At 37.7% G+C, this 11,491-nt stretch overlaps 1 non-coding gene across 1 annotated transcript; it reads right to left on the bottom strand.

Moving 5' to 3' along the window:
• Window positions 1-10,707: 10,707 nt before the first annotated feature.
• LOC148580421 (small nucleolar RNA R71) lies at window positions 10,708-10,815 on the bottom strand. The gene has a single exon (XR_015895748.1). It is a non-coding gene; the product is annotated as a small nucleolar RNA R71 (small nucleolar RNA).
• Between the last annotated feature and the right edge of the window lie 676 nt (window positions 10,816-11,491).

Genomic DNA, 11,491 nt, shown 5'->3' with positions numbered 1-11,491 from the left:
GGAACATAGCATCATAGAGCACTCTTCCAAGAAGCTTGATATTGATGTTGAGAAGGGTGCGCAACCTCCAAGGCATATCATCGTTGGAGACTTGGAAGAGGTTTATCAAGAGAAGGATTCAATCATGGATGAATTTTTGTCTACAATTGAATCCTCTCCCATTGGACATGGAGTTGAAACTATAGAAGAATGTACACAACCTCCCATACCCTTGGTGAGTAATGAAGAAGAGAGTGAATTGGAAGAGAGCCATCAAAAGGAAAAAGTTGAAATGGTGTATATCGAAATTGAAGAATATGAAGAGGTTGATCAAGAGATGGATTCATTCATCAATGAATTCCTATCCAAAATTGAATCACCTCTCATTGGGCAAGAAATTGAAGTTCTTGAAGACAACACCAAGCCAAGTGATAAAAGGGAAAAGGTTGAAATTGAAAAGGCTTGCGAAGAGGTGGAAACAACTAAAGAAGAGCCTAAAAAAGTAGACCTCACATTGTCAAAGTGTGGGGAGGTCTCCCTCCCCAAGTTACCATTCAACACAACATTCAAGTGGATAAAATTCTTATCCCTAAGCTTTACTTTCTCACTTGAATATAGTTTGATTGAAAATGATGGTCAACTTAGAGCTCTTTGTGGAGTTAAAAGTAGAAGAGAGTTGTGTAGTGGTTGGAAACATCGCTCTAAGTTCTTGATGGTTGCTTGCTCAAAGTTGCATAGTAATGATTGGTGGAGAACCAAATTGCATGGGTCTAGGAAGTTGTTTGGAACCTTTCATGAGAATTCTAAGGTCATGCCACCCGGATGGAATGATGATGACCAATTTGGGGACGGGTGTCAAAACAAAGTGTGGGATCCCGGATCGCACAAGGAAAATCAAATTTGGGAGCCCATGGTTTGTGAAGAACTCCATCCAAGTTTGAAGATATTAAAATTGAAGAATGGAGCTTATTGGAGATTCAAGCATTGGTGGATGTTCAAAGATAGCTTCAAGCACAAGGCACCTTGAGAGGAGCTCCCCATAAGTCCAACTTAAGGACAATAAACAAAAGTATTAGGTGGGAGACACCCCACCATGGTAAAATCTTTCTTTTTTTCTCTTTTGCACATATTGGTTAAAATAGTTTAATTTCATGTTTTGATTGATTTGTTAAGTTTGTTTGGTAGTTTAGTATGTTAAATAAGGTTTTATGGTGTTTTGGTAGTTGTATGGAGGTTTGGAATGCTTGGATTGGTGCAAAAACATAGAAAAATTTTGAAAAAAAAAAACAGAGCACCATCCGCGCGTACACGTGCATCAAGCATTTTCGCCTATCCGCGCGCACGCGCCATGTACGCGTACGCGTGGATTAAGAAATTCCACCCAAGCCCAAAACCCGAGAGTTGTGCGAACGCTGTGTGTGCTTTGTGCCAACCACTCGCGCGTACGCGTACATGATGCGTACGCGTCACTCTCAAAAAAAAAATCCATCGACGCGTGCATGCCATGCACGCGTACGCGTGGATTTGCACCCTGTTTTTCTCCTTTCTCCTTTCTCCTTTCTCCTTTCTTCTTCTTTCTTCTTTTCTTCTTCTTTCTTTCTACCTTTCTCCTTCCTCTCTTGAAAAAAATAAAAAAAATTAATAAAAAAATATAAATAAATAAATAAAATACTAAAAAAAAACAAATTTTATTTTCTTCCATTTTCTTTTATTGCATTTGCTTACTTTCATTCATTGCATTTTAATTTTGATTTTGTAGCTTGTTGTAATTTTCTTTTTTTAAGTTTCTTATTTTAATAATGGTGTTGAATTTTCCTATTCAATCGTTGAGAATTTTTTGCATTATTTTGGTGCCTCTTGACTTGTTTGCTATTGTTGGGTGATGAAACTTTTAAATCAATGCTTAATCTTGTATGACTCTTGTGTCTTTGTGCATTGATATGACCTAATATTGTTTTTCATGACCCACTATTTCTTATTTGAACTTGATGCTCAATATGTTCTTCATGCTTTGATTTTACTCTTGCATCAAGTGTTAGTTCATTTGCCCTTTGCCTATATTATTTTCTCACTCATATGTTGTAGCTACCATGTAGTGAGAACCTTACCCTTATTTGGCATTAGCCCCCCCTATGTTCTCTTTGCTTTAATATCTTTGTTATAGGCTTAATTTTCTTTCTTTTTCTCCCCTTTTAGGTTGGCCACCAAGAAGGGAGAAAAATGAAAAGCTTTTAAATGGGGCAACAAACAAGTCATCCGCACAACCTTTCGAAGAAGCTCATCAATTGTAGCGACCCATCCACCTTGCTCTTCTTTGCATGCACCGAGGACGGTGCAATCTTCAAGCGTGGGGAGGTCGTTCGACCGATCTCCATGGGTAACAATTTCCTTTTCAACACCAATTTTTTTTATTATTTTCTTCATTAGATAGTTGTTGCATTACATGATAGGTTGCATGTTAGCTAGAATTTGTACATATTTTTACCACTTCTTTCCTATTAGGACTACTTGGTTAGGGTGACGATTTCTTTTCCAAGAAATTGTTTTTAGGGCAACCTACCAATTTGAAAACTTTTTATTGAACTTGCTTGAAAGAATTTATTTTGGAACATGGTTTTTGAGCTAAGAACACAAGCTTGTGAGATTTGAGCCTAATGGTGTGGTTACATCTTATAACCACTTATTTTCCCTTCTTGTGTGCATTGTTCTCTTTCTATGATTGTGATCTTTGATTTGTTTGATTCTTTATGTCCATTATTTTGTGTTTTCATGCATTTATATGATTGAGGCCATCATTTTATTTAGCTCACTTACCCAAATGGCCTTACCTTTTATCTTCCATTGTTAGCCAATTTGAGCCTATGCTTAATCCACTTTGTTCATAATTTTAGCACATTACAAGCCTTAAAGTGGAAAACAATAAAAGTCCTTAATTTGGATCTTTGATTAGCTTAGGCTAGTGTGTGTGTGTGTATCATTTAAATGTGGGAAATATTGGGACATTGGGTGAATAAAAAGGTAGTTTTGTATTTTTGTTGTAAATATTTGGGAATTGGGTACATGCTCATGTGTAATGAATGTAAAACCTTATGCTTTGATGATCTTGTATATAAAAAAAAATGAGAAAAAGGAAAAGGAAAAGAAAAAAATAATATGGAAAAGAAAAGAAAAAAATAGAAAGGGAAAGAAATAAAGAAAAAGAAAGAAATAAAAGGGGACAAAATGCCCCAAAGCAAAGTTCAATAAGGGTCAATGCATAAGTGTTATGAAATGAAAAGGAATACATGAGTATGTGAAAAAGTGAGAAAAATGGGTAGTTAGGTTAGCTTTGAAATTGTATAGGATGTCATAGGTTAGGTGGGAAGTTTAAGCTTATTAAGGATTCAAATTTCAAGCTCACTTAACCATATATGCATCCTACCTTGACCTTAGCCCCATTACAACCTATGAAAAGACCTCATGATACTTGTATGCATGCATTGAATAAATGTTGATTGTTAGAAGAAGAACAAATCTTAGAAAGCATGATTAGGGGATAATTGAGAGAATCGACCCTACACACTTGAGCGACTAGAGTGCAAACACTTCCGGTGAGTGTTCAATGCTCAATTCCTTGATTCCTGGCTTTCATGAGCATTCTTCTTGCAAGTCTACTTGAACTTCATTTTGATATTTAAATTAGTAGGATTCATGAGTCGTCATGGGACCTTAGCCCTACTTGTGAATGTATGTCTTGGAGATTGATTTATTTTTAACCAAGTAGGTAGAATCATTTCGCATTTAGTTGCATTCATATAGATAGATGCATATAGTTTAGGTTGCATTTAGATTAGTTCACATTGAATAAATGTTGATACCCTTTGCTTTCTCTTGGTTTAAGCATGAGGACATGCTTGGTTTAAGTGTGGGGAGGTTGATAAACCCCATATTTAGGGTTTATCTTGTGTTGAATTTAGAGGATTTTGTCAACCTTTCTCCCATTTATCCAATGAAATAGCATGGTTTTGTAAATTCTCCTTTAATTGTGCTTTATAGTGAAAACATGCTTTTTAGGTCCTTAATTGTTTAATCTTGATTTACCTTTGATTCCATTAGATTCCTTGATATGTTTGTTAAGTGATTTCAGATTTAGGAGGCAAAGATCGGATCAAGGGAATGAAGGAAAAGCATGTAAAAATGGAGAACTCATGAAGAAATGAAGGAATCGCAAAAGCTGTCAAGCCGACCTCTTCGCACTTAATCGGCCATAACTTGAGCTACAGAGATCCAAATAATACGGTTCTAGTTGCGTTGGAAAGCTAACATCCGGGGCTTCAAAATGATATAAGATTTGCTATGGTTGCATTCTGCATAGGGACGCGCACGCGCACAGTACACGTACATGCCGATGGTGCCACATAATTTACTTAATGCAACTCATGGCCAGCGAATTCTAAAGCCTTGTGGGCCCAATCCAACTCATTTCTGATGCTATTTAAGCCAAGAATTGAAGGGGAGTTAACATACTTTCACACATTAGTTTAGTTTACATTAGTTTTAGAGAGAGAAGCTCTAACTTCTCTCTAGAATTAGGATTAAGATTAGGTTTAGTTCAATAATCTAGATCTAGGTTTCAATTCATGCTTTCTTCTTCTTCTTCTTCTTCTCAATTCTTTGTTGTTGCATTTATGATTCCTCTATTCTTTTGTTGTAATTTCCTTTATGTTTTTTCTATGCTTTATTGTAGATCTACTCTTGTTCCTTCTATTTTCTTCCAATTCAATTTGAGGTAATTCATAATAATTGTGTTTCTTTTGATTGTTGTTATTAATTCCTTGCAATAAGTAGTTGTTATCAATTTACTTTGCTTTTCTTTTATACCTTCCAAGTGTTTGATGAAATGCTTGGTTGGATTTTAGTGTAGATTTTTCTCCTCTTGGCTTTGGTAGAGTAATTAGTGACGCTTGAGTTATCTAATTCCTTTGTAGACTGATAATTAGAAGTTGCTAATTGATTTGGATACCACTAAAGCTAGTCTTTCCCTTGGGAGTTGGCTAAGACTTGTGGAATCAAGTTGATTTATCCACTTGACTTTCCTCCATTATTAGAGGTTAACTAAGTGGTAGCAATAGACAATGGTGGTCACAATTGAGGAGGATAACTAGGATAGGACTTCTCATTCTCATATCTTGCCAATAGCTTTCTTAGTTGTTAGTTTATTTCTTTTGCAATTTACATTCCTTGTTCCTTAACTCAAAAACCCCAAATATACTTCATAGCCAATAACAAAAACATTTTATTGTAATTCCTAGGGAGAACGACCCGAGGTTTAATACTTCGGTTTATAAATTTAGGAGTTTGTACTTGTGACAAACAAAATTTTTGTATGAAAGGACTATTGATTGGTTTAGAAAATATACTTGCAACGATAATTCATTTGTGAATTCTAAACCACACAAAAGTCCTCTCATCAATGATCATATGAAGTCACAAAAACAACTACAAAAAATCAAAGCAAAATCAAAAACAGCATTAAAAACAGCACACCCTGGAGGAGGAGCTTACTGGCGTTTAAACGCGAGTAAGGGTAGCAGAATGGGCGTTAAACGCCCAGTCTGGCACCTGTCTGGGCGTTTAACCCCAGAAAAAGGCACCAGACTGGCATTTAACGCCAAAAAAGGGCATCAAGCTGGCGTTTAACGACAGAAAGGGAAGAAAAGCTGGCGTTAAACGCCAAAAATGGGCAGCAACCTGGCGTTTAACGCCAGGATTGGCACTCCAAGTGGCGTTTACACGCCAAAATGGTGCAGGGATGAGAAATCCTTGACACCTCAGGATCTGTGGACCCCACAGGATCCCCACCTACCTCAACTCTCTCTTTCTCTTTTTCACACCTTCCCATAACACCCTTTCTCAAATACCCTTCACCAATCACCTCCACCACTCTTCCCCCAAAACACCCACCTCACAATTCAAAATTCAAATCCTTTCCCTCCCAAACCCAACCCCTAATACACGAACCCTACCCCTCTCTCCACTCCTATATAAACCCCTCATCCCTCCTTCATTTTCACACATCATAAACACTTCTTTCGTCCCCTTGGCCGAACCACTCACACCTCTCCATCTCCTCCATTTTCTTCTTCTTCTAGGGGCATTTCCTTAGCATCCCTCTGTACCTCTCCCAGGCATTGTAAAGAGAATTTTTTTTTTGCAAGCTTTGTTCTTCACTGCTTTTTCTTGCTTCAAGAATCAAATTCATGATTTTTCAGATTATCAATAACATCTCTCCTTTTCATTATTGTTTCAAGAGCCAACAATTTTTAACATTCGTAAACAACAAATTCAAAAATATGCACTGTTCAAGAATTCATTCAGAAAACAAAAGGTATTGTCACCACATCAAAATAATTAAACTAATTTCAAGATATAATTCGAAATCATGTACTTCTTGTTCTTTTGTAATTAAAACCAATTTTTTTATTTAAGAAAGGTGAAGGATTTATAGGACATTCATAGCTTTAAGGCATAGATTCTAAATTTTATTAATCATGAAATAAAAAAATAAGACTTAAAATAAACATAAAAGCAGACCACGAATAATAGAAGAAAGAAAATTAAAAACATAAAAATAAATGACCCTTAAAATTGATCTCTAATAACAAAAGTTATCACAAAGTTAGGACTCAACAACCTGAATTGGGGGAGGTAAGTACTCCTTCAAGTTGTGGGACGCCTGGCTCTTCAAGGGAGAGGTTCTGGCGCTTCAGCTCCTATAGCTCACGCCCTTGCTTCTCCTGTTCCTTAAGCAGCTTGCAAAGCATCCTATTTTGATTTTGTTTTTCCACCTTAAGTTAATCCATATCTTATTGCAGCTTGATGATAGATACTTCTAGGCGGGTCCAGTAGTCAATCTGAGGGATTTCTGGGAGCAACTCCTGCGCCCTCCTTTTGATGGAGTTATCTTGCACTTGTTGTCCTTCCATTGACTTCTTGGTGATTGGGTGCTCGACTAGGATGAGCTCATCTACTCCCATCTTTACCCTAGCATCTTTACATAGTAGAGAGATTAAGCTTGGGTAAGCTAATTTGGCTTCAGTGGAGTTCTTATTTGCAATTGTGTAGATCTCACAAGAAATTAGATGATGAGTCTCCACTTCGTTTCCCAGCATAATGCAATGAATCATCACTGCTCTTTTGACAGTGACCTCAGAGCGGTTGCTAGTGGGCAGTATGGAATGCCCAATGAAGTCCAGTCAGCCCCTAGCGACTAGTTTGAGATCTCCTCTCTTGAGTTGGTTTGGGACACCTTTTGAGTTGGTTATCCACATGGCTCCAGAGAGGCATATGTCCTCTAGAACTTGGTCCAACTATTTATCTATTCTCACCATTCTCCTATTAAAGGATTCTAGATCATCTTGCAGTTGAGGCAGCTTGAAAACCTCCCTTATTTTGTCAAGGTGGAAGTAGATAATCCTCCCTCTGACCATAGTTCGAAAGGTATGGAAGGCAGTTCTAGTCATTCTCTGCTTATCTGTCAGCCACAGATTTGAGTAGAATTCCTGAACCATGTTTCTTCAAACCTTTGTTTCAGGATTGGCTAGAATTTTCCAACCTCTGTTTCAAATCTGTTCTTAGATCTCCGGATATTCGTCTTCTTTCATATCGAACTTAACTTCTGGGATCAATGACCTCAAACCCATTATTTTTTGATAATGGTCTACATGTTCTTTGGTTAAGAACCTCTCTTGATTCCAAAGTGGCTTTGGAGTATTCTCTTTCTTGCCTCTTGAAGTGGTTTGTTTTTCCTTAGGGGCCATGATCTTAATGAGTCTTATCTCGGTGATCACGGAAAAATACACCAAACTTAGATGTTTGCTTGTCCTCAAGCAAAAGAAAGGAAAGGAGAGAAATAGGAGGAGATTCAAATTCGAGTTGTGGAGGAGAGGGGGGTGGCCGAACGTGTATTTAAAAGTGGAGGGTGGGGTTTCAAAAATTTTGAAAAAGATATGATAGAAAGATATGATTGGTAAAAAAATTGAATCATGATATGAAAAAGATGAGATTTTAAAATTCAAAAGATATGAAAAAGATATAAAGAAGTTAAATCTGAATATTTGTTGATGCATCTAAGAATTAAAAGAAGATATGATGAGTTGGAAAATATTTGGAAAGGAATTAAAAAAATAAATGAGTTTTTGAAAAAGATTTGGAAAGGATTTGAAAGAAAATCGAAAAGGGATTTAGAAGGTTATTGAATTTTTGAAGATTGAGTGTGAGTGATGAAAATTTGTAACATGTTTATGCAGAAAATTATGAATTAAAATATGAAAGTTTGAAAAAAATTTGAAGTGGAAACGAAATCTCCTCCCCCTGCCTTTTCTGGCGTTAAACGCCCAGAATGGTATCCATTTTGGCGTTTAGCGCCCATATGTTGACCATTATAGGCGTTTAACGCCCAGCCAGGTATCCTGGCTGACGTTAAACGCCAGAAATCTTTTATCACTGGGCGTTAAACACCCAGAATGGTATCTTTACTGGCGTTTTAGTGCCAGTGAGCTCCTTTTCTCTGTTTTATGCTCTGAATTCTTCTGTAACTCTGTAAACTCCTGCAATTGATAATTAACCTTGAAGATAATTTATATCAAACTCCTATAATTATTATTTAAATAACAAATAAACTTTGCTAATGGCTGGGTTGCCTCCCATCAAGCGCTTCTTTATTGTCTTTAGCTGGACTTTACTGAGCTTTAATCTAGTCTCAGTTTTGAGCATTCTTGCTCAACATTGCTTTTAAGATAATGCTTTACACTCTGTCCATTAACAATGAACTTTTTGTCAGAGTCAATATCCTGAAGCTCTACATATCCATATGATGACACACTTGTAATCACATATGGTCCCCTCCACCGGGATTTTAATTTCCCATGGAATAATTGATGAACGGATAATTTATACGCTTTTTGGCATTGTTTTTAGTATGTTTTTAGTAGAATCTAGTTACTTTTAGGGATGTTTTCATTAGTTTTTATGTTAAATTCACATTTCTGGACTTTACTATGAGTTTGTATATTTTTCTGTGATTTCAGGTATTTTCTGGCTGAAATTGAGGGACTTGAGCAAAAATCAGATTCAGAGGTTGAAGAAGGACTGCTGATGCTGTTGGATTCTGACCTCCTTGCACTCAAAATGGAGTTTCTGGAGCTACAGAACTCAAAATGGCACGCTTCCAATTGAGTTGGAAAGTAGACATCCGGGGCTTTCCAGCAATATATAATAGTCCATACTTTGCTTAAGTTTAGATGACACAAACTGGCGTTCAACGCCAGCTCTCTGCCCAATTCTGGCGTCCAGCGCCAGAAACAAGTTGCAAAGTGGAGTCCAACGCCCAAACTGGCACAAAAGCTGGCGTTCAACTCCAGAAATGACCTCTCCACGTGTAGACTTCAAGCTCAGCCCAAGCACACACTAAGTGGGCTCCGGAAGTGGATTTATGCATCAATTACTTACTTCTGTAAACCCTAGTAGCTAGTTTATTATAAATAGGACTTTTTACTATTGTATGAGACATCTTTGGACGCCTAGTTCTTAGATCATGGGGGCTGGCCATTCGGCCATGCCTGGACCTTTCACTTATGTATTTTCAATGGTAGAGTTTCTGCACTCCATAGATTAAGGTGTGGAGCTCTGCTGTTCCTCAAAGATTAATGCAAAATACTACTGTTTTTCTATTCAATTCAATTTATTCCGCTTCTAAGATATTCATTCGCACTTCAACCTGAATGTGATGAACGTGACAATCATCATCATTCCCTATGAATGCGTGCCTGACAACCACTTCAGTTCTACATTAGATTGAATGAGTATCTCTTAGATCTCTTAATCAGAATCTTCGTGGTATAAGCTAGATTGATGGCGGCATTCATGAGAGTCCGGAAAGTCTAAACCTTGTCCGTGGTATTCCGAGTAGGACTCTGGGATTGAATGACTGTGATGAACTCCAAACTCGCAAGTGCTGGGCGTAGTGACAGACGCAAAAGGATAGTAAATCCTATTCCAGTATGATCGAGAACCTCCAAGATGATTAGCCATGCAGTGACAGCGCATCGGACCATTTTCACAGAGAGGACTAAGATGCAACCATCGACAAGGGTGATGCCTCCAGATGATTAGCCGTGCTGTGACAGAGCATTTGGACCATTTTTCTTTCTTATGAGCAGGGACAAAGAAAAAGGCATTCTTGTTGAAGATGATCCAGAACTTGAAAGGACTCTGAAGAGAAAACTAAGAGAAGCTAAATTACAACAATCCAGAGACAACCTTATTGAAAATTTCGAACAAGAAAAGGAGATGGCAGCCGAACCCAACAACAACAATGCAAGGAGAATGCTTGGTGACTTTACTGCACCTAATTCCAATTTACATGGAAGAAGTATCTCCATTCCTACCATTGGAGCAAACAATTTTGAGCTGAAACCTCAGCTAGTTTCTCTGATGCAGCAGAACTGCAAGTTTCATGGACTTCCATCTGAAGATCCTTTTCAGTTCTTAACTGAATTCTTACAGATCTGTGATACTGTTAAGACTAATGGAGTAGATCCTGAAGTCTACAGGCTCATGCTTTTCCCTTTTGCTGTAAGAGACAGAGTTAGAATATGGTTGGATTCTCAACCCAAAGACAGCCTGAACTCTTGGGATAAGCTGGTCACGGCTTTCTTAGCCAAGTTTTTTCCTCCTCAAAAGCTGAGCAAGCTTAGAGCTGATGTTCAAATCTTCAGACAGAAAGAAGGTGAATCCCTCTATGAAGCTTGGGAAAGATACAAGCAGCTGACCAAAAAGTGTCCTTCTGACATGCTTTCAGAATGGACCATCCTGGATATATTCTATGATGGTTTATCTGAGCTATCAAAGATATCATTGGATACTTCTGCAGGTGGATCCATTCACCTAAAGAAAACGCCTGCAGAAGCTCAAGAACTCATTGACATGGTTGCTAATAACCAGTTTATGTACACTTCTGAGAGGAATCCTGTGAGTAATGGGACGCCTATGAAGAAGGGAGTTCTTGAAATTGATACTCTGAATGCCATATTGGCTCAGAATAAAATATTGACTCAGCAAGTCAATATGATTTCTCAAAGTCTGAATGGAATGTAAGCTGCATCCAACAGTACTCAAGAGGCATCTTCTGAGGAAGAAGCTTATGATCCTGAGAACCCTGCGATAGCAGAGTTAAAATACATGGGTGAACCATATGGAAACACCTACAATCCATCATGGAGAAATCACCCAAATCTCTCATGGAAGGATCAAAAGCCTCAACAAGGCTTTAATAATGGTGGAAGAAATAGGTTTAGCAATAGCAAGCCTTTTCCATCATCCACTCAGCAACAGACAGAGAATTCTGAGCAGAATCCATCTAGCTTAGCAAATTTAGTCTCTGATCTATCTAAGGCCACTGTGAGTTTCATGAATGAAACAAGGTCTTCCATTAGAAATTTGGAAGCACAAGTGGGCCAGCTGAGTAAAAGGA

This window comes from Arachis ipaensis, chromosome B10, assembly GCF_059453495.1.
Source record: "Arachis ipaensis isolate K30076 ecotype BB chromosome B10, ASM5945349v1, whole genome shotgun sequence".
Classification (NCBI taxonomy): domain Eukaryota; kingdom Viridiplantae; phylum Streptophyta; class Magnoliopsida; order Fabales; family Fabaceae; genus Arachis; species Arachis ipaensis.
Note: the sequence above shows the minus strand (reverse complement) of the source record. Positions and strands in the feature narration are given on the sequence as shown.